General features: G+C 40.9%; 1 protein-coding gene across 14 annotated transcripts in view; it reads left to right on the top strand.

Moving 5' to 3' along the window:
• Nucleotides 1-22,392, top strand: part of DAB1 (DAB adaptor protein 1) — a 573,658-nt gene that overhangs the window by 400,379 nt on the left and 150,887 nt on the right. For 8 of the 14 annotated variants that reach the window (XM_083510312.1, XM_083510307.1, XM_083510308.1 and 5 more), the window contains one exon: nucleotides 1,415-1,531. The exons of 3 other annotated variants lie outside the window; for them this stretch is intronic. The gene's annotated coding sequence lies outside the window, so the exon portion shown is untranslated. Of the gene's footprint in view, nucleotides 1-1,414; nucleotides 1,532-17,139; nucleotides 17,286-22,392 lie in introns of those variants that run through there. 3 more of the 14 variants (XM_083510309.1, XM_083510318.1, XM_083510310.1) reach the window with 2 other exon arrangements.

The raw sequence follows: 22,392 nt of genomic DNA, 5'->3' as shown, positions 1-22,392 counted from the left end.
TGGTGTTTTGTACTCCACAGGAATGTCATGAAATCCAGCCTGGGGATTTGTCAAAAAATATTGCCTTGAGCGAGACCTCAGGTTTTGTCTGTCTAGGAGTCATGTCTTTACTGTGATCTGCTGACACAACTGATAGCATCCTTCCCTTAGTCACTGTCTGTGTACATTCACATATATACACTAATTGTGTATTTTCTATATTGCTTTTAAATTAGGAGTATAATTTAGGTTCCTTAGATTGGGCAGATTCTATTTCTTCAAGAGAGAGAGCAGGCACTGAGGCAAAAGCCAACTAGTAGGTGGATGTAACTTCCAGGCTTCGTGCCCAAAGAGCAGGTAGAATAATTGAGTTGGATGGAACCTTGTAGGCTGTCCAGTCCAACTCACTTCCCCATCCCCACCTTCGGAGAGAGTCTGTTCTACTGTGAAACAGCTCTTACTGGCAGAAAGTTCTTCCTATTGCTACAATACCACTCACCCGTGAAACTGGTTCTGGCTCTTTAGACTCTGATGGCACAAGGATTTCGGTATGCTATTGCTTGCCCAATTTGCAAAGGTTGTGGATGTCACTGCATTGTGACATGTGCCCCAAATCAATTTCCATTGCTGAGCAGCAGAATCATACAATGTATACAGTCCTGGTTAATGTAACTGCAGAGTATATGCTCATTCTGTGTTATCTGCAGTATGCCTGATAAATTAAATACCTCCTTATAAATTAGGTCAGATGTCAAAAATAATGTGTAACTTTGTTTAAAGACCGTAAAACAAAATTATCTGTGGGAGGACTGTAAGCAAATTCTGAGGATATGTTTCTTTATGCCTCATGCTACCCTCCCAGGGTCATTGGGCTGGAATTTTGCATGTATGTGGTACATGACCTGAAGCTCAAGGGAGAGGAGTGGGAGATTCTTGCTTCTTGATTTCTGCCAAAATTCATCAGCGTGCCTAAAGAGATTATTACAGCGGTTTTTATTCCTGCAAACAACAAGTAGCCAATACGTTCTCAAGCTCATGTAAACCAGCAAGTTTTGTATTCTCCACCCCACCCCCCAATCCCGTGTCCTAGAAACTTATTATGCTAATACTGAGGTTGGGGGTTGGGTGAGAGAAACTATGAAGGAATATTTCTGGTGTGTGCTTTTTTTAAAAAGGGGGGGGGGGTGAGAGGAGAGCCCTTCATCCTTTCCTGAATAACATGATGAATTGTGGAAGCTGTGATTGAAAATTCTAATCACAGCCTTGCAGTCCCTCAGATCGCAACCGTTGACAGTTGATTCACTCCTTTTCATGCCTGCTGCCTTGCACTGCTTATGGTGTCTCTTATGCATGAATCTATCATTAGCACACAAAGCATGATGGATTGGTTGGGAAACCTCTGTCCTCAGAACCTGGGAAATGCTTCTTTTTTCAGAATCGCAGAGCCTGTGTGTGACACCGTCATGAATGAGAGAAGGAAGTAATACACTATTGGATGTGCCCGCTTGCTGCCAGTTTTGAGACGCAGCAAAAATGATGCATTGTGGGGAATGTAAGTATATGGCCTGTTCTTCCCTCATCAGCTACCAGTGCAGAATAAAACATTGATCAAAATCAGTGCAAACTACCCTTAGCAAATGTATTAAGAAGGTGATGTCCTTTCAAAAATCCAAACCGTTGAAGAATTCCTCCTCAAACTGCATGCGGTACATTCAATCCTTTTGACTTTCAGAGCAGTCATAAGAACCGAAAGGACTGTGGGTTAATTGGTTTTGATCTCCGTGGAGATTTTCTTTGCACCCTTTGACTGTGAGATGAGAACCACCTTACTACATTCACAGGTTGCTTTTTTTTATTTGCTTGGGTTTTTTTATTTGTCTTGGTGACAAAAGCAAATGCATTTTGGCTGAGAAGGTAGATCAATAGGAACAATTTTCAAATGCTGAATCAAAACAAAAGTAAAAACAGGCATGTTCAAAGACATCAGAGCTGTGCTGTACTACAGTGCCTTGTAATAAATGAATTTGCACTGCTGAGTTGACAGTGGTTTGAAGTAACATCATCTAAAGTTTATACTATGGTTTCTGGAAGGCAGCCTTAAAATACAATAAGAAAAAAAGTATTAACAGAAGTTTTTTAAAAAGAAGATGGGGCAACATGCTGTTATAGAAAACAAGTTATATTGAGGCTGTATTTTCTTTCTACAAAGTACTTTAAAGAGCGTTGAGTGAAATCCTAGAAACAGATATCCCTGCTGCAACTTTGCTGTAACTTGCAATAATAAAAAGCTCTAAAAGGTAGTAAGAATTTCCCCTCTTTGATTTGCATTATTGTGGGATTTTAATTGGTTATATAGAAAATACTAGCATTGTTCTGGAACACAAGCAGTAGCAATCCAGAATAGAAATTTAGGTTGTTTACCCAGATGCAGTCACTAACATTAATATGTTCTTGTGTTTCTGTATGGACAACATAAATGTGGTGTCTTTAAGGATAAAATGAAGGGGTCCACAGATTCATCTGCTGGGTTGTCTACCCTAGGTTGACTAGCCTTACTCCAGATGCCCATAGAGATAGCCATCACCATGAGTTTTCTTGCCACTGCAGAAGACATAGCAAGAGATATTCCACTTAATTTAGAGCTTTTGCCAAAGGCAGAAAGAGCACATGTCTCACCTGCTCCTGTCTTCTAAAAAGGTTCATTGTGAAGTGATAATAGAGCCATAAAAGCGAAGTAAAGCATCTAGCTGCAGGAACAACATTTGAGGCGGTGTCAAACTCAGCCCAGTCCCCTTTCTTCTCTCTCTTGTTTGCTCCCAAAGATGTTTAGCAATTCTTTTGAAAAGATGAGAAGAGACTGGAATGCATTTCAGAAAAGTCAGAGCTTCCTGTATTCAACTGGGCTTGTATACATGAGGCAGCTGGTTGTGAATGAGCTAGTGGCGAGAAATTGCATGTCTTTGCCTCAGCCCACAAGAGGTGGGTACATGTTGTAATCATGTTTTTAGTAGGTGCAGTATAGGAAGCAGGCCCATGGGGGTGGGGAGGAAAAAGAAACACATACAGCCAAAGGTAAATTTGATCCTATTTTCTTTTTTAGTGCTTACTGTTCAATATAGCCACAACACACTCATGTGCTAATTGTTTGCTTGAGTAAGAAGAGTGTGTGCAGTCAGCGCTGCTAGCTGCAACATACAAAACTGTGATTATAGCATTCTGTTCTTACAAATTATACATTTTATCTCATTTGGCATTATCTTAACCATGGAAGCCACACTAACACTGTTATCATGTAATATGCATGTGTAAACTCATCTGTAACAATATCTTGGGAAACTAAGATGGGAAGCTGTGTATCACTTTAATAGATCTTCCTTTTTTCGGTTGCAGCATTCATATGATCATGCCCTTGTACTTTCAAATATTTAATCTTTATTTTTTGGGTGTGTATGTGTCATGTACTGGTTCCATAATTACAGTGCTCAATGGTCTCCTTATGTATAACAAAATCCCTACCTGGAAGGCTACCATGAGTTAATGAAAAGTGCATTGATCACATGCTGCTCTACGTGCAAGTTTCAGCTCATTTATTTGAAGGAAGCGTTTTCCGTGTAGGAGCTTTCTCATATGTGAATGTGAATCAGCTGTATAGCAGATTAGAATTCCTGCTTCATCCATAAGCATGCATTAGAAGAGTAGAGGAAAATCCAGTCTAAGCATCCTGATTATGAGTACAACAGATGGTTAAAGGGTAACTAATACACATTAAGAGGTCTTGAGTAAAAGCCCAGAGTTTCCCCTCTTAACCAAAGCCCTTGCTTCTTCATTAGATTGTCTACTATTTTTATATGAGCTATGTAGCATCTTTGCAAGATTTGTGGCCTTCGTTTTCCATTTATCTTTTTGTTTGCTCTCCTGACCCATTTTTAAACTACCATTTTATCACTTGCTTGACACATTATAGATGCCACTAAGCCATAAGCTGCCCTACTTTTACTGCCAGTTTCCTCAAAACCTTAGTTTACTGGTAAGAGCAACAATACTTAAACTTTATGGGGGAGGATTTGTAAACAAATACGTTTTACTGATGTGATGATTTCTAACAGACCCTTGCTAGATCAGCTAGATCATGGGCATGGAAATTTCCCCCTGTCTCTCTAATCTGAATAAATTGGGGTTGAATCCCAATGTGCGTATGAATGGTAACTTCTTTATAAGAACTAAATGATATAAGTAATACTATTTGGTCTCTGGGAAATGGTTTTCTGATTTTGTTCAGTATATGGTGCTAAGAGTAGCAACCAGCACCACCTCCTGAATCCTGCGTTATGGGTTCCTCAGCCACTTCATGTACTGTTGAGAAGCTTATTTGCTGCTCCCCCACACAACTCAGGAGAAGTACCAGTCTATCAGTGGAGATTAAATACAGAAATAGAAGTTTGCAAAACTCAAGATGTTTCTGCAAATGATCTCCCCACCCCCCCATCCAGCAAACGAGAGGCAATATCATTCTTCAGAAGCTCTTGAAGAGTGTGTGGAGTAGAACTGAGGAGGTAGCTTGGAGACAGTCACAAGGGTCAGATTAGGGAGGCCTGGAGGGTAACATTGGGCCCCTAGGCCACAGGCTCCCCATCCCTGTTATAAGGCATATTGCTGTTAATTCTGTGAGGGATCTGTCTTCTATAAACTCCCCCCCCCCCACCGTTTGCCTGTGCTCCTTTAACTCTGTGGTGCTCTGCTCTTTTCATTTCGCGTTGCTTCTCCCAGGAATAAGACCTCTTCCTGCCTCCTTTCCCAGTTCAATACTTGGCCTAGAATTAATTTGATGCAAGTGGACATTGGCACATTATAAATGGAAATGAGACTGCTGACACTTTACAGGCATTGAACAGTTCTTAGGTGGTCACAGCTTCTGAGTGACTGTTAGTCTAGAGGGATTGCAATTGGTGACCTAGAGTGAAAGGTCCTGGATCTCATTACAAATAGCCTGACCACTCATTTCCATCAAAAGATGTGCTTTTGTTTCCTCCCCACACTAGAATTTTAGGTCCAGTGCATCTGTGCGCATTTTTTGTTTCAATAACAAAAGGTCTCATCTCATTAAAATGCAGCATGTTGTTTACAAACTGGTGTGGAAGCTCTCTGTGATATGTGCAGTGTAAAAAAAAGTATATACCTTTATTTGGCTTTTCCGGCATGCAATACATGATGAATCAGTAGCCTGTTCTAAATGATATGCAATGAACTCAGAATCGCTGTGTCAGAGAATTGCATCAAAAATGGTCTTAGTATATATGTACACAACTGAGGTCCTTCAGAGGGCCAAACCACATCCTATGCTACACGTATGACATGCAGCTGTATCTCTGCTGTTTCTTTAATTACATGCATAGGGTCCTCACGTGTTATTGGGCTCACCTCAAGCAAAGCCACAATCAGGATGCAAATTTGGTTATTTCCCCATGTATCAATGGGTAGGGGGGAGTTCCTACTGGTGCCGGTGGGAACATTTTTCTAATTCTTGTAGCTGTGCCTTGGGAAATATTGTCATTTTGATCATGGCTGAATGTGGAAGAGATAAATCTTCCCTCCAGCATCTAGATTATATACTGTAATCTAGATACCAATCATTACCCCTGACACCAATACTTAAAGACATAGCTACACATTAAGCACAATGTAACATTTGGCCCTCAAATAGCCTAGCCTGGTCATTGTTTGTTGACCTGTTTCTATCTGTCCTGTTCATTTTAAAAAATAAATTGTTATATATTGTACCCTGCATTTAGTTTTATTGTTGCAAGCTGCCCTTCTATGTGGACAGGGAATACAAATGTGAAGAGTAAATTTGTATTTTGTATTTTACTTCAGGGATATTTAAGTAATGCTATTGTGCTTGATCACAGTCATAGGTAGTTAAGGGTTATATAAATTATTTGCTTAAATAAATAAATAGCATATTTTTCAAACTTACATGTCTTTAAGTAAACATTTTTTCTTTAAAAAGAAACTTATGTGACAAAGTGTAGGCCAATAGCCTTGAAGTTTATTATGGAGCATCGTTGTAAATAATACCAGTGCCTAATAACTTTGAACTTGTTAGGAACTTAGTGCAGCCTATTGTGTCTTACATTATATATAAAAATATATAAACAATTCTGGTTTGTGCTTGGGTTGCTGTTGAGCATGGACTACTATGCACAAGAATGTACCTCATATTTATTATTTGAGCCATATTCCACTCCTGGTTCACCTTTCCCCATGATTTTATGCAAACCTTTATGGTTTTGTCAGTTGCTTTGAAACTTCTTATGTGTCAAGCTGATAATAGTAATGATGATGATGATGAATGAAGCAGCAGAATGAAGTTTTGAGGCAGTATAATGCATTGTACCACTGATACTGCAGGTGTGGGGTATTAGTTTGAAAGCTTCCTCATGCAAGAAATGCCTGGCAAACACTGCATTCTCAGATGGGATACTTTATTTCACCACTTCAGAACTCTACTATTTTATTCCTAACTCTTTCTCCAACATGTGTAAACCAGGCTTAAATCTAAGATCGTACGGTATTTTGCCAAAGTTATTGATACTTTGCCTATGAGTTTCAGTAGCCTGAGATATTACAACAAGTATCTGCTGAAGGCCAGTGAGCATAGAACGGTGGCTGGAACACTGTTGCTAAATAAATAACACCATCTAGCAATTAGATAGCTCTAAGATACTTGAACCAGCTCACTGGGCCTAATTATTACTGCATGCATAATATATCAGTAAACACTGATGAAGACTTCCACACAGAGCTAAGATTATACATTGGACTGGGACTCAGATATTTGTGTCGCAGGAATTGGACTGTTTTAGAACTGGAGGGAATATTTGTGGCAAACATAAAATTCATATCCTCCAGCATCTGGTTGACCATGAAAATAAAACATTTACTATCTCAAGCCGTCTGACCCTTAGTAGCTCTACCCCTTAACTAGAGAGCAACAACATCAACAGTGACATCTGTGCCTCTGTATTAGTGAAGCAGATGTTTTACTTCTCCTCTGTCAGCCCTGCACCCATCCAAAAGTCAGTTTATCCACCATCATTTATACAAGTGAATATTCTCACCCACACTTCCACTACATCAGTCACCCTGGCACATTTCCTGTCAATCACATGCAGATTTCTTTCTCAATTCCAAATACATAAATATTTATTCCTACTCCTGAAGACTCTAGGGCCGATGTTGTCTCATCCTATGTAAGAACTTAACCTGGTCCCTGCTGGATCACATCAAGGGTCTATCTAGTCAAGCATACTTTTCCCACACTGGATGACCAGATATGTATGGGAAGTCCAAATGCAGGGCATAAATGCAATAGACTGTCCTACTGTTGTTCACCGGCTGCTGCATTTAAGAAGCATGCTGCTTGTGAGCTTGGAAATAGTATGTAGCCCTTATGAACCATTCCTAGCCATATCTTCCATATCTTCCATCACCACATCTTGTAGTAGTGAATTGCATAGTTTAACTATGCACTGTCTGAAGAAGTCTTTCCCTTTGTCTGTCCTGAATCTCCAACCCATGAGCTTCACTGGATGACTTTGGGTTCTAGAATTAGAGAGAGAAACTTATTTCTGTCATCCTTGAACACATCGTGCATAAATCTTACACATCTTTGTCCTGTCTCTCCATGCTTGCTCCCCCCCCCCTAAACTAAAACTCCACTGTTTCTGTAACCTTTTCTTAGAGGAGCATTGCTCCATCTCCCTCATCATGTTAGTTTTCCTTTACTAGCACCTTTTCCAGATCCCTTTTGATGAAGAAACATTGAAATCACTTTATAGCTGCCATATGTAGAGTTGACATTTTCTTCATTCTGCCTTGCCTGGGCATTCTGCTCCCATGCCTTTCTGTCTGCCCCTACCTGGGCCTTTCATTTCTTTTTATTGACTCTTATTTACCTAGGATCTGCCTCCCTGTGGAGATTATTGCATTTTCATGTTAAGTTTCATCCAGTCTATCATCCTGATATACACATATTCCTACCTGTATTGGTATGAAATCCCCAGTTGGTGATCTTAATGCTCACTTCTCCTCTAGTCTTCCTGCCCAGTTAACTTTGCTCCTTCCTCTTGCTTCCAGTACCTGACCACCTTTATTATCACTGTAACTGCCCCATGTGCAGGTTCTTGAGTTATGGAAGTTCTTTGTTGATAATGATGTCCATTCCTGTCCTTAGAAACCCAAAACTGAAAGAGAGATCTAGACCTACTTGAAAGTGACAAAATTAAAGGACTTATTTTCAAAACACACAGTGGTTTGCTTAATGAGGATAATATTAAGCTTCCCTTTTCTCCTAGAGCTTCAGTCCCAGTTGGAACTCAGCTTGTATTGTGAATCTTCAGTAGTAGTTAAAGCAAATGGCCTACAATAGCCTTTGGGCTATTCTGTTCCAGATTGTCGTCAGGGAGAAAAAATTAATCCAGTGCCAGTTTACATTTGCTGTCTGTGAATCAAACTGTGAAAGCTAATTTAAAAACTTTCACACTTGGCTTGAATGAGGACTGTCTGTGCTTTGATAATGTTAAATTGTACACGATTAGCTCCAAAGAGTGCTGGCTTAGGTAATACTCATCAGCCTCAAAGTGCCAAAGCTTAATGATTGCTTTGATAAACTAACACCAAGGTTGCAAGTGTGTGCAAGTGAGTTTAAGGGCACTACAGAGATGCAAGCACTCTGCGCTATAAAAAACTGACCTTTAAATCTAAGCCAACTTATTTTACAAATAGTCTGTGTAAAATGTTGTTGTTGGTTCCTAGACTTTTTAAAAACATTGTTCAGGCATTCCCATTCTTTAGTCATTTCTTTTATTGAATATTTACACCTTTCTTCTCCCTGCTATGCTTGAAAATAGGTCTGGAAAATCACTAGCAAATTGCTGCCTTGTTATTCATCATCTGCTCATTCAGAATGATTGAGATGGCCAAACGCATAACAGTATGTTCTTGGTTAGTTATATTTGTGTATGCATATATATCCACAAATATCCAAAGAAATGTACTGTAACTCTGCACTATTGTTCACTATTGTGCACTATGGAGGGAACAGGACACCACTGTAAACTATTTGGCAGCGCAGTAATCCTGATCTGTGGAAGCAAATTTGTGAATTTTGCCAGTGTGGTCAGGGTGGCTTTTTGTCTGTCTCAGCTGTGATATAGCTGTCTCTCTCTCACCAAATGAAGCTTTCCCTTGAGACCCTTATTCTTAATCTGAAAGTGGTTCAAACTGTAGCAATCTCCACAGCTCTGAGGGCCTCAAAAGGCACACAAACCCATATGAACTTGAAGGTGCCATAATTATCCTGCGCATTCTCCCTAACTTCAACAAGTGGGCATATATCCTTCCTAGGGATGAAAGAGAAAATCAGTTCAGTTCACATTTATGGTAAGTGTGAAACTACCTGATCTGTACTTTCCAGAACCATATAGGAACTGAAACATAGTCATCCTTCAAAATGCACACTTCTCCAGATTTTTTGCAATAGTTAGCAATGTGTACAAAAATGCATTTGCTGGAGTGAACTATATATTAATGAAAATAACATAGAATAATGTTGTGAAATATATTATGTGAAATTACCTTGCAAAAATGTCAACAGTAAGCAAAGTTGCACAGAAAATGTGTATTTTAGGAGAAAGTAACACTGAAATGCTGATGAATTTTCATGAGGACTCTTAATTTTTTTTAAAAAAAAAATGCACATGGAAATGCAGAGAAATGAATTTAAGACCAGCTGGATGAGAAACTGAAAGAAACTGAGAATGGCAGATTCACCGAACTCTACCTTTCACAGTTGTGCTGTGTCAGAAGATTTGTTTAAGTACCATTTGGGGGGCTTGCCTCTGTTATTGCTCTCCTGTGTCAAAATTAACAAAGTACAACAGTTGAACTGGATTTTGTATTTTGTCCAGTTTTAGTGTGGTCCAGCCTAATGCAATATATGTCAGACTAGATTAAGATAAGCATTTACCAAGTGGTAGCTTCTGGGGCTATTTTGGGGCTTTTGTCTTTGACATAATATTTGTAAGCCAATTGTCTGCATCATCCTGCCAGAAGGTGCCAACAGGTAGTAAAATAGTAAATCTGTGTCTGTTAATTTAAGCTCAAACACATGCATTCTGAGAAGTATTAGGTTATTATAGGCAACTTGTCTCTGATCACATGATTTCTGCAATGCCTTTTCTTATCCCATCCCCTAAGATGGACCACTTTAAGTGTCAGGAGATTTAAAAAGAAAAGCATTTCAGAAGTAAATAAGAGTTTATGACAGGGTTTCCAAACTTTGACATCTAAAGCTTCACCAAATTGGGGTGTGGTGGGGGGAAGCAACACCAGCTGTGACACAGACCAAACAAGAATAAATTGGCTATCAAAGATCATTCCAATCGCATCAAGTAGTCACTCAGTCAGCGCAAGTGGCACATGACTTCCTTCTCTTGCAATGGCTCCAGATTTGGGGGGGAATGGTGGAGGCAAGATTTGGAGCGTAAACAAGCAGAAGACTACAGCTTTCCTAGAAATACGGTGTAGCCTGAAACCTCTGAATATATTGCAGCCAAATTTACTACATACCAGAATTGTGCATAATCAGTGAGCCATCTTGTAAAACACCTGAATCCATTTTTTCTTTAATCATAGTTCTTTCCCCCTCTTCCTCCTCCAGGATTTTTACAATGTTAATAGTGAGTTCAGATGAATTATATTATAATAATGCTTTCCAGTGCTTTATTGGGTGCAAACAAGGTTTCCTTTCATCATCTCTCCAGCAGCACAAACTGCAAGTTCAGTCCCTGCAGACTGCACAGCCAGAGGCACACTGGTGCTTGCTGCTTACTTATCCCTTAACTAAGCAGAACATTAAGTCCCAATGTCTTTTTTTTAACCTTGCATCCAGATGATGTGTTCTCTCTCCCCCACCCACTCCCAGTAATAATAAAAAGCATTGCAAAAGAAAATACCTGAACTCTTAGCATGTTGTTCATTTATAGGGTCTCTGGGAGCCTTATCTTATTTCTTGCATTGGGCTTGCCACCATCATAGGTAAAGGTAAAGGGACCCCTGACCATTAGGTCCAGTCGTGGCCGACTCTGGGGTTACAGCGCTCATCTCGCTTTATGGCCGAGGGAGCCGGCGTACATCTTCTGGGTCATGTGGCCAGCATGACTAAGCCCACGGAAACGCCGTTTACCTTCCCACCGGAGTGGTACCTATTTATCTACTTGCACTTTGACGTGCTTTAGAACTGCTAGTTTGGCAGGAGAAGGGACCAGGCAACGGGAGCTCACCCCGTTGCAGGGATTCGAACCGCCGACCTTCTGACTGGCAAGTCCTAGGTTCTGTGGTTTAACCCACAGCGCCACCCACGTCCCATTATAAGCTCACTTAAAGTCTAGACCTTCCTACTTGGTAAATGCAAGGGAAGTAGGCATAACCTGTGCAATATTAGAGGATGGTAGACTAGGCACAGGAGCATCTATATCTCAGACAAAGACTGATTGGACCCCATACTTTCTCCAAGTTGGTAGGAAATAGGGATTTCTAGATAAGGAGGATTCTGAATCGGCCAAGCCCAGTCCCAGCCCTTTCGACCATGCTTCGTCCAAGTGCTGTTCCTATTGGTGCTACTCTCTTGACCAGGGGTCAGCAAACTTTTTCAGCATGGGGCTGGTCCAATGTCCTTCAGACTGTCAGTATATGAGAACATCGCAGCTGCAGACAGCCAGCTTGTTGACATTACATGATGCGGCTAACTGTGGGAAAGAATTTCCTCGGAAGTTCACAGGCTTCTTAGAGCTCTGCGAAGAGTGTAATTTGAAACCTTCCGTTTGCGTATGTACAGGAAGTTTGTCAGACTTGCTAGAAGAACTCTCTGGAGGGTGCTTGTAAACTAACACAGACCTTGTGGGTGACCAGACTATATTTTGAAATAATAAATAAATGAACAAATTCCTATACCCCACAAATAACCCAGAGATGCATTTTAAATAAAAGGACACATTCTACTCATGTAAAAACACTCTGATTACTGGACCATCTGCGGGCCAGATTTAGAAGGTGATTGGGCTGGATCCAGCCCACAGGCCTTAGTTTGCCTACCCATGCTCTTGACTTTGAGCAGGATCCTGCTTTGCTGCATCAATAAATAAGATTGATATTTAATTCCTGTGCTACCTAGGCTCAGGAGTGTGATCTTGGCTACACTCTTGTGTTGTTGCATTTTGACAATTTCACTTTTACCTCGTCAGCATTGCTCCATGGTCAGTTTCTTGTGATATGACTTAAGGCTTGAAAACATCTGAAGTGCCCCTAAGTTGAGCATGTGTACCCACCATCCTGACCTGGCTTTCTGTACTCACATACCTGACCTTGCCTTGCTGTAGAGTATATTTTAGCTCCTGAGACTGCCAAGAAGCTTTATCAGTAGTGTTCTAAAGCCTCGTTCGATGAAGGAGAACAATCACAAGTGTGCTAGTTCTGTCCCCTGACACCCCACCCCTCCCAGACTCTGCAAATTGGAGGGGTGACTTCTGCAGCAAGGAATCATTTCTACTTGTGAAGTGTCCCTGCTTGATTTAGAACCCTGATATTCCAAGAGGAGGCTGTATGTGTTGAACAGGCTCCCTGCTTCAGAATTTATTCCTCCATCTTGTGGAGGGCAGCAGTGCACAAGGAAGATTTATGCCCAAGTCTGTACTCTCTGCCATCATGTGAGGAATTTAAAATATATGGCTCCAGTCAACACCCCAAAATTCCACCAGGCCCAGTGCCCAACAATTCTAGATGGTTTAGAAGAAATGTGTAGTTTTAGAAACCTTTATTTATTTATTTATTTTTAAAGTCTGAGGTCCCCAGTTACCAAAGCATTGTTCTAATTAGAAGTACTATTTGATGACAGTTACACTTAGATCTCAATAAACTATACCAAGGGTAGTAATGAGGACATGCTATATTTCTCCTTTACTCAAAATAAATTATTCAAGGTGTGAGACATATCCTCATTTTGTTGTATTACTAGGCTTCAATTATTATTATTATTATTATTATTATTATTATTATTATTATTATTATGAAGTTCAGTGGCATTTTATTCATTACTGTGAATTAGGTGCTGGATACTTAAATTAGCAACTGATTTTTTTTATGCCAAGGACATTATAATTCTGAGCCAAAATTTATTTATTTAATTATTGAGCCACTGTAATGATCTGGCCGCATTACAAAAAACTAAAAGCAGGAGACAGATCTTGCTTATAGGCACTTTTTGCCTGGTTTCTATAATTATTTTTGCTTCTGCCTGTCACTAAGAAGGGACAGGGTATCTATGAAAGGCCTTGGTCTACCTCCCTGTTCACTGGTAATCTCGTTCAAGCCAGAAACTGTCTATTTTATAAAGCTCTAAAACACACACTAATGAATCAAATGTATCTTGTATGATGAGCACGATCTCTTTTAGGCTGCTATATGGCCATCTGTTATTTAGGGTTTCATTTATTGATTAGACTTTATTGTGCTATGCGCCTTTCTTTATCAAGAACATTTGGCAGTCTTCAAGCAACTATATCATCTACATTTTTTATAGAAGTGATTCAAAAGATGAAATCCAATGGAGATGTGTTTCACAAGGTGAAATATTGCAGATCATCTTGGAATTAATGAATTTGATTCATATTAGTTTTCTTATATCTAAGTATGATGAAGAGCAGAACAGCTGATGATTTTCTGCAAAAGCATTAGGGGGAGATAATCAAACCAGGGATAATTAGTTACTATTTTAGTATGGAAAAAGCAAGAGGCATATCTGAGTAGCAGAATGAAATTGGATTATCCGATTGCATCTCTGTATGGCACCCATTCCATTCAGCTAGAAATATAAACTCCGTACTGCTTCTGTAATTCTTAGTTCCTATTTTCTTTTTGTATTGTTTGTTAATTGGTTGGCCTTCACCTTCAATAAAATCTGTTTCAAAAGTCATAGTTACAAAGCAAAAACCTCTAGGCATTCCTAGGCATATGTGCTTGCATATGTTAGTAAACCATAGTTAGAGGACTGCTGTGAATGCACCAGTGTTGACCACCTGACTTCACCCCACTCATAGTGAGAGGAAACAATCCGTGGTCTGTGCCTTAGCTTTATGTCTGAAGCAGGGATTGTGATTTATTTCACTCCCTGAAAAGTACAAACTGTAACCAATGTTTGCTGGTGAGAAGACTGCCCAGAAAACAGCATTCACAATAAACCATTAAGTATGGTTTACCATGACATACAAATTAAGCCATTTTTCTTTATGTTACCTCAAACTTAATGTATATTCTTTGAAAAAGATTTTTTTTCTTTTGTATATTGTTGAAAATGGAAACAAATTAAGCTGTTAGTTCTGCCTTAGTCATGCAGCCAAGAGCTACCTGAGAGTTTGGGTCAATAAACTCAAGGTTTTTGGTTGGGTCTTTCTTTCTTTCTTTCTTTCTTTCTTTCTTTCTTTCTTTCTTTCTTTCTTTCTTTCTTTCTTCACTCACTCTTACAAACTGGCAACGTAGTGTCCGTTCATTAAAAGAGATGCCCCACATTCAAGAGTTGAGAAAGTCAGACTTTGCCTTTGAACCGAGACAGACTTCAAAGGTGAACCAGGATGTGATGTTTGCATTAGACGTGTGCGCAGCTTATCTAAACTATGCATATCCTGCTATTCTGACTCACATTAGCATTTTTCTCTCTACCGTCATTTAACTTTCAATCTAACCATATAGCATTCCCATTAATCTAGCTTGGTATTCTGCATTTTTCTCTGCTCAGGTTCAGGACTTGGGTAAAAGAGCTTGCATCAGTGTGTGCTACTACTATGATTTTTGGAGCAGTGGAATATATTATGTATGTTTCAAGGAGCTGATCAGGAAGCTATACTGGTTCAGTCCAGGGGTTGAATGTGGATCGTTGGCTATATGGGAAATAGCCAAATAGATTAATGAATAACATCAGACCAATATGTTTTGCATTTGGTTACTGTTATTGAGAGTGCTGCTGCTGCTGCCTGTATTCCCCCCCCCCCCGCCATGTTTCCTTAGATGTCCTCCAGAGGCCTTTAAGGTCAACACTTTCTGAAGCAGATAAAACATTATAATTCCTTGAAAGTAAATCAAAAGGATTATGACATCTAGGAAGAAGCTGTTGCCAGACAGCTCATGAACAATATCACTGTGACTGACCCAAAGGCAATACTTAAACTGCCAGTAAAATTGCCCATGGAGTCTGCCAAGAGACCAGATGCTGCTGCTGCTACTGGAAAAAAAAATACCTACTGTAGCTTGGCATTTGTCCTGTAATTGCTTTCCAGGAGAAAATAAACTATAGCATGACAGGAGAAGGTGAATGGCTCCTCACTGTAAACTACCTGGGTGACCTGAAAATGTGTATGCCTTTTTGTGGCATGTTATCCATCTGCTCCATCCTTCATTCTACCCGAGCTGTCTAGTTTTTGATCTCTACTGCAATGGTGATCTTGTTGATGATTTACCACTGCACACCTATTCTTTTTGTCTGTGTTGGGACAGGGGGCTTCCATGGAAGAAAGGGGAGTTGTTATTGTTGTTAGGATGCATGGGTTGTGTGGCCAGAGCCTACAATAAACTTATTGCATGCACACACAGAGAAAGAAAATAATGATTGTAATATATGTTCCAGCATGCCAAGGTTTAGATTCTAAACTTTAGAACTACATATTCCATATTAATCAGTTTTGATTTGTTTTTTTTTTACCATTTTAAAAGATAAGGTGTTTTTTGCGGGGGCGTTTTGCACTAGGCTTACATTCTGGCTGTCATGTTAGTAAATGAATTTGCAGCTTGAATGTTTCATGTGCTCAAAAATTATTTAAAACTCTGTGAATAGTGCTTCATTTTCTGTTCATAACAGTTCTGTGATCACACTAAAGGTATTGCAAAATAACTTTACTCAGAATAATTATCCCAAAATATCTGATACTAATTTCTAAAAGCTGTTCACAAAAGTTTTGATGAGTTAATTTCAACAGATGTTCAATTTGTTAACTTTTAAGTCAAGCACATTTTTTTTTTTAATAGCTGACTCAAATGTGCCCTGTACATCACGTGGAACCTTTGGGAATGAAATTAATTTTGTGAAGATTGACTTCCTGATTTAAGCAGCTGAAGGCCAAACTAAACTTTATACTGCATGTGTAGCATGCAGTCATGGCCTGTGCTCTTTCATTGCAGTATTTAATTTTGGCTTATATGGTGGGGTGGGTGGGAGATTGTCATCAGAACCATAGTCTGTAGGCACCCTGAGGAAAATCAGGCCCACTGCATATTTATAAGGCTTGGGGAAAATAATAATAATAATAATAATAATAATAATAATAATAATAATAATAATAACAACAACAACAAATATATTACTTATACCCCCCCCCCCATCTGGCCGGGCCTCCCCAGCCACTGTAGGCAGCTCCCAACAGAATATTAAAAATACGATAAAACATCAAACATTAAAACTTCCCTAAACAGGGCTGCCTTCAGATATCTTCTAAAAGTCAGATAGCTGTTTATTTCCTTGACATCTGGTGGGAGGGTGTTCCACAGGGCGGGTGCCACTACTGAGAAGGCCCTCTGCCTGGTCCCCTGTAACTTTGCTTCTCGCAGTGAGGGAACCACCAGAAGGCCTTTGGCACTGGACCTCTGTGAACGATGGGGGTGGAGACGCCCCCATTGTCTCTGAGTTGTCCTGGATCTTTGGCAAGTAAACCAGAATCTCTTCCCCCTTTTTCCTTTTTTTGCATTCTCGTAATAACTTTGGGGTTTTCCATAAAAAAAGAAGAAGCTTTGGGGGGGTCCAGATTTTTACTTCTTGAAATATGGCAACCCTAACTAGCTCCACATAATGTCTGTACCAGCTTAGAAAGCTGGCATCTATGTCTTCAGTGGGTTTGAAAGCTCTGACTTTGAGTATGTTCAAATACATGTAAAAAAAACTACCTCTTGGTATTTATTCCACCTCCCCTGGTTCTCTCTGGAGATGACTCTTTGTGACTGGGTAAGTTTCACTTCTCCCCAGCACAGCTTCACTTTAGTAGACATTTAACAGACTTAATTACAACATACTCTGATCTTAGCTGTGTACTTTGCCCCCTCTCATTCCTTAGTCTCTATTTCGCTTTGTAAAAACGGAATCCAGAGCTTCGAAAGAGGGGAGAAAATCCCTTCAGCTTGTCACAATAAGTCGCAACAGCGTAGCATTGGTAACGTACAAATTTACCGTTCCTTTGTTAGTTATTTCAGTGTACAGGAGGTTGGAAAATGGGAGTTTTCATTTACCAAGCATAATACCAGTACTTTAAGACAGTGTTTCAAAGACTATGTATTCTAATAATTATCTTACTGAAAGCGTGTTAAAGTTCACAGAGCTACTTCAGGACTAAACCAAGTTTGTAGATAATGCAGTGTAGGCATAGGGTGCATGGTTTGGTTTGTGGTGGATGTGCTCATGAAGAAGGCTTTTTAAATTGTCATATAGACAATTGCCTAGCTTGGTGCATTTGGAGGGTGAGTAGTACAGTAAGTGCAGTTAGCAGAAGCTGGCAAGCTACATTGGAAGCAACCTTGCAGGATGATATCTGGGCGGCCTCAAAGAGGTAGACAGACAGGGAATGCAGAGATAATTTGGCAGCAGGAGCAAAGCTCAGTTGTAAAGCTTCCTTGGAAGTGTACCCTCACCCAGTGAATAGTTTGTGTCTTCATAAGAAGGTCTAAGTTACATTTTGAGAATCATGTAATTAGAGCAGATATTAAATAACTGGAAAATAATCATCAATATATAAGAGGCTAGGTATTTACATCTAATGTTTAAGGCAGAATTAGCTCTTTTGAGCTCATTTGTTGTTGCGTGTTCAGACCCAGAGACCTCCCCCCTAAATAAATTCACACATGACTCAAATTTTAGTTTTGGTTTTTGGCAGAATTCAGGCGACATCTTTCTTGATTACAGAAGGTGAGTGGTTGCATAGGCTCTAGTTCAACTAGTTCCCTGCACTCTTGCAGGCAGCGCTGACCCAGGGCACCAGCATAGGTCAGCCAAGGGTGAACACCTGGGAAGGTGAAAAGCCGGGTACAGACTCTGTTGACCACCCAAATGCCCCCCCCCCCAGACTCAGGTATGGGCACAAGCCCCTCTCAGGGGTTGACCAAACCAGTTGAGTCCGTGGATTCCTTTAACGGAATACCCTTCACATAGGGATGGCGAGACCGCTCCCCCATCCCTATCGCCTATCCGCCACACGAACACTGCGCTTGCCGCCAACCACTCACACCTGCAACCAATCCCTTAACCCTGCTGACACAGAGGTCAGCCACAAATCATTCCCAATCACAGACAGATGAACCCCATCAAGCCTGTAAAGGGACGCATCACGGAAGGTAATGCCCGGGGGATGGATCACCCAAGGCCAGAACCTTCTTGGCCACTGCTCTCTGCACGCGCTTCCTGGCCCTCTCAGTGGCATCTGGGCATCGGCTACCACACCACACACATCGCTGCAACAGCTGTGACCAAAATAATTTGAGTCCAGGAAGAGCTGCCTTCAACTCTTCCAAGTCCTCCTGCATGCGTGTCCACAGGCTCAAGCTGGGAGCTTCCAGTAAATTGTTGTCACCCAGCTGCACCACCACCGCCGCAGGTGTGCCTTCCGCAGACACCTTCACCTGAACCATTGGGAGAAGCTCCTCCCAACGCATTCCTTGTATGGACACCCAGGAGACGCACACGTGGCCGAGGAGTCTGAGCCTGCGTCCGAATCCAGACTCCGCTGCCCTCCTGCTGGCCCAGTGGACAATGCTGTGCTCGACTCTCCAGGCGTGCAGGGCAGGCGGACCTAGGAATGAACAAAACAACATTAATAACTGCACCTCAGTGCCGAATCCAAACATAACCCCTGTATACCTCAGATTTCCAGTGGCCCAGATCCTTGATCCTGTCGACGGACAGACCCCAGTGCGCAGCAGTAGTAGCTGCACCAATATGAAAGGAATGAGATGCATTGTGCATTACTGCAGCAAATTGATGCCTCCTTAACAGGGACCCAGCCTCGTGAACCAGGAAGGGACTGTTCCCAAGCAGGTGAAGTGACAAATATCTCTTGGCATCCTTTACTGGACAACCCAGAACTGTGTCTGAATCATCATCAGAGGTCTGAGAAGACGTACCAGTAGAAGCAGAGGAATCGCCATCTCTCTACCTCTTGGCCCTGTGTTTGGAGCGATGACTCCTCTGCCACTTGCCACCAGTTGAAGGGACTCTAGGCACCGGGAGATCCTCCTCTAAAGACTGGACACTGAGCGCCTCCCTCGAAGGAACAGACTGAACGTGCTCAGAACTAAAAACAAGGAGCTTGGCTGGGAGAAAATTCCCCTTCCCACATGCTGTGCAGGCTGAAGCCCTGAACTCCCCGAACCTGGGGGTGCCGACTGCGAACGAGGCAGCCCTGACCGAAAGGCCTGCTGCACCATAGCACCCATGCTCCTAGGACGACCCCTAGGACTAGCTGAGACTGGTACTCTGGAAGGCTGAAATTGAGACAGCAAAGCCTCAGAAGGATCGTAAACCTCACTCCCTTCGCTCACATCCGAAGGACCATGAGCCTCAAAAACAGTAGAGGACGTGGAGGGGCCAGGCTGAGCATCAGGCTGCCTCCCAAACTGCTGAGCCGGTGACTCAAGTTCTGTATTAAAGCGAGTCATGGCAGCAGGGTCTGAGCAATAATGGCCATAATTGCACTTAAGCGATCCAGCATAGGCTGATGAACCACATGGGCTGGCACAGAATGCAATGACTGAGAGGGACCCCTAATGGCCCTCTTAGAAGGGAGAGCAGGATTGGGATTCCTTTTAATAGGCATCACAATCCTTTTGCCTTGTGTAGGGAATGCTAATTACAAATACACAAAAAGACCCAGGCCTTTAAAATGGCACTCCTGTCTCAAAAAGATGGCGCTCCCGCCAATGCAAAATGGCGCTCCTGCCAAAACTAGTCAGGAAGAACCAGACCCTGTAACCTAAAATGGCGGCCGGAACAAAACAGAGGTTTTTCCCGCCCTTAACAAATACATAACCGAGCTAAAATGAAAGGGAGCACAATAAAGGCAGGGAGAGGGAACTCTCACTGCTATGAAACCAATCAAAGGACTTAATGGCATGGCTAAAGGAGCGACAAACGCACTTGCCCAAAGTTGTGTATTAGGCACAAGGCTGCTACCACAGCCAGAAAAACCAATCAACAAAATGAAAGGGGAGAGCAGCGGCAAGCCCCACAACGGGAGCGTCTGGGGGCTGGAGCACCAGAGGGGCAAAGCCCCGTTAGGAAGGGAAAGGGAAGGAAAGGGGGAGAGGACAACTCAAAAGGAAGAATAAAAAGCAATAACAAAAAAGGGGGAATAAAAAACAGAAAGAAAGCACCCAAAGATCCATCAAATGTAAGTCTCTCAGCTGCACAGAGGACACGCTGTTAGCTTGTTCCGAATGCATGAGCCAAAGAGGAAGCTCTGGGTCACCTGCATGGGTATATATAGGTCCCTCGATCTGTTTGGACTGCTCCCCATTGGTCAGATTGGACCCAACATCAAGGATGTTGGATGTTGTGGCTAACCAATCAAAACCCACCCACAACACAGGGGGTCAGTCTCCAGGTCTCACCGCAACACATGCCCTCTTTTAGGGAGGACACGATTTGTTGTTTTCTACTCTACAAAGTTAGAGAAGACTTCCTGTACTTTTGTTTTTCATCATAATATAATCATTTTTAGTTTTTTGTTATTATTGATGTGTTTTTGCTTTTGTAAGTTACTGTTGTAGAAATCTGTAAAAATTGTGTGTTTTTTTAAGAAGCTCCTTTCAAAAAGATAGATAGGATTTGGGGATTTTAAATCACAGTAGCAGCTGGACTTCATTGTATCATCAAATACATGACAAAAATCTATGAAGAATAATTCTGGTGTGTATAAATAAATTATATGTCTCAGCTAAAATATAACTTGGTGCATCTTGCTCTGTTGCTTTGCAGTTTGTCAAAGAATATAGTGTAAGAAGATGGTGGAAAGTTCTCTTCCTCTGATATTATGTTTAATATCCAACAGGCATGACAGATAAATGATCCAAGTAATTTGGTCATTTCCAATTATATAACAATAGTAAGTGAATATACAGTAGGATCCCAACATGCTGATTTTGCTTATGTGATCACAGCTTTATGTGGATCACCAATAAATGAATAGAAAGGAAGCAGGATATTCTTGCTCTGGAGGCTCTTGTGGGACTGTCCAAGAACTTGCAAGATCTCAGATGATGGGAGTGGTTCTGGGGGGTCATTCTGACTTTGCACAATTTTGCATTTATGTGCAACCATCTGGGAACATAACCCTTGTGTCAGTTGTGGTCTCACTATGTTAAAATACAGAATTGGCCAAAGAAGAAGAAGAAAACAAATGAGCAATTGTACCAGCACCAGCACCCTTTATAAATTACAAGTAGTTTATTTCCTCATGTTTATAAAACTATGACTACATTTGCACATAGCAGTATTTTAGAGTTATAGAGCAAATCGATTTACTTCAGGTTCCCAAATGTTTCATTGTTTTCCGCATTGGACCAATGCAATGCAGTTGAGGGTTTGATGTATTTGGTTATGAAAGGGGCCTTGTGAGATGTCTCCAAACTTAACCTATTCAGAGATTAAATCTATACCTGTTCACAGGCTTGCTGTGATGATAAATGAATTAAGAATTGAAAGCACTTTGTATGTATACTGAAAAGTGCTATTATTAATGGTATTTCTCTCTCTGATCACATAGTATGGCTAGTTAAGCCTGTCTGCAGATCTAGGTTACATGACTGACAATCTGTGTGGAATTAAGATAATCACACATATTACAAATTACAATAAATAGGTCAGATGCTCTTGGTGGACTGTACTCTCATCTTCATCTAATTGTTTTTCTTTTTAAAAAATGAGTAACTATGCATATTCCCAGAGCTTAGGTCAGATGACTTTTTTTCTATATAGAAGGAAAGAAATACATAGCAGATGTGCCTGAAGTACACAGAATCCCAAGAGGCCATGGGAAGTGAATTTTTTTTCTTATGCTTGCTGATTGCTAAGAGAGTTACTGTGACATTGGAAAACTGAAAATGGCCCATCTGTGAAGGATTTTTTCCCACAGAAATAATATCGATGTATTTTAGAGGAATTAGGTGGGGAAGAATAAGGACATATTTTGGAAGACTAGGACCTCAGTTTAATTAAACTGTGATTATGAGGACAATGACATGTATAAGTGTATTATAATCATACTTTATCTG

The sequence above is a fragment of the Podarcis liolepis genome, assembly GCF_965112155.1.
Source record: "Podarcis liolepis genome assembly, chromosome: 6".
Taxonomy (NCBI): domain Eukaryota; kingdom Metazoa; phylum Chordata; class Lepidosauria; order Squamata; family Lacertidae; genus Podarcis; species Podarcis liolepis.
Note: the sequence above shows the minus strand (reverse complement) of the source record. Positions and strands in the feature narration are given on the sequence as shown.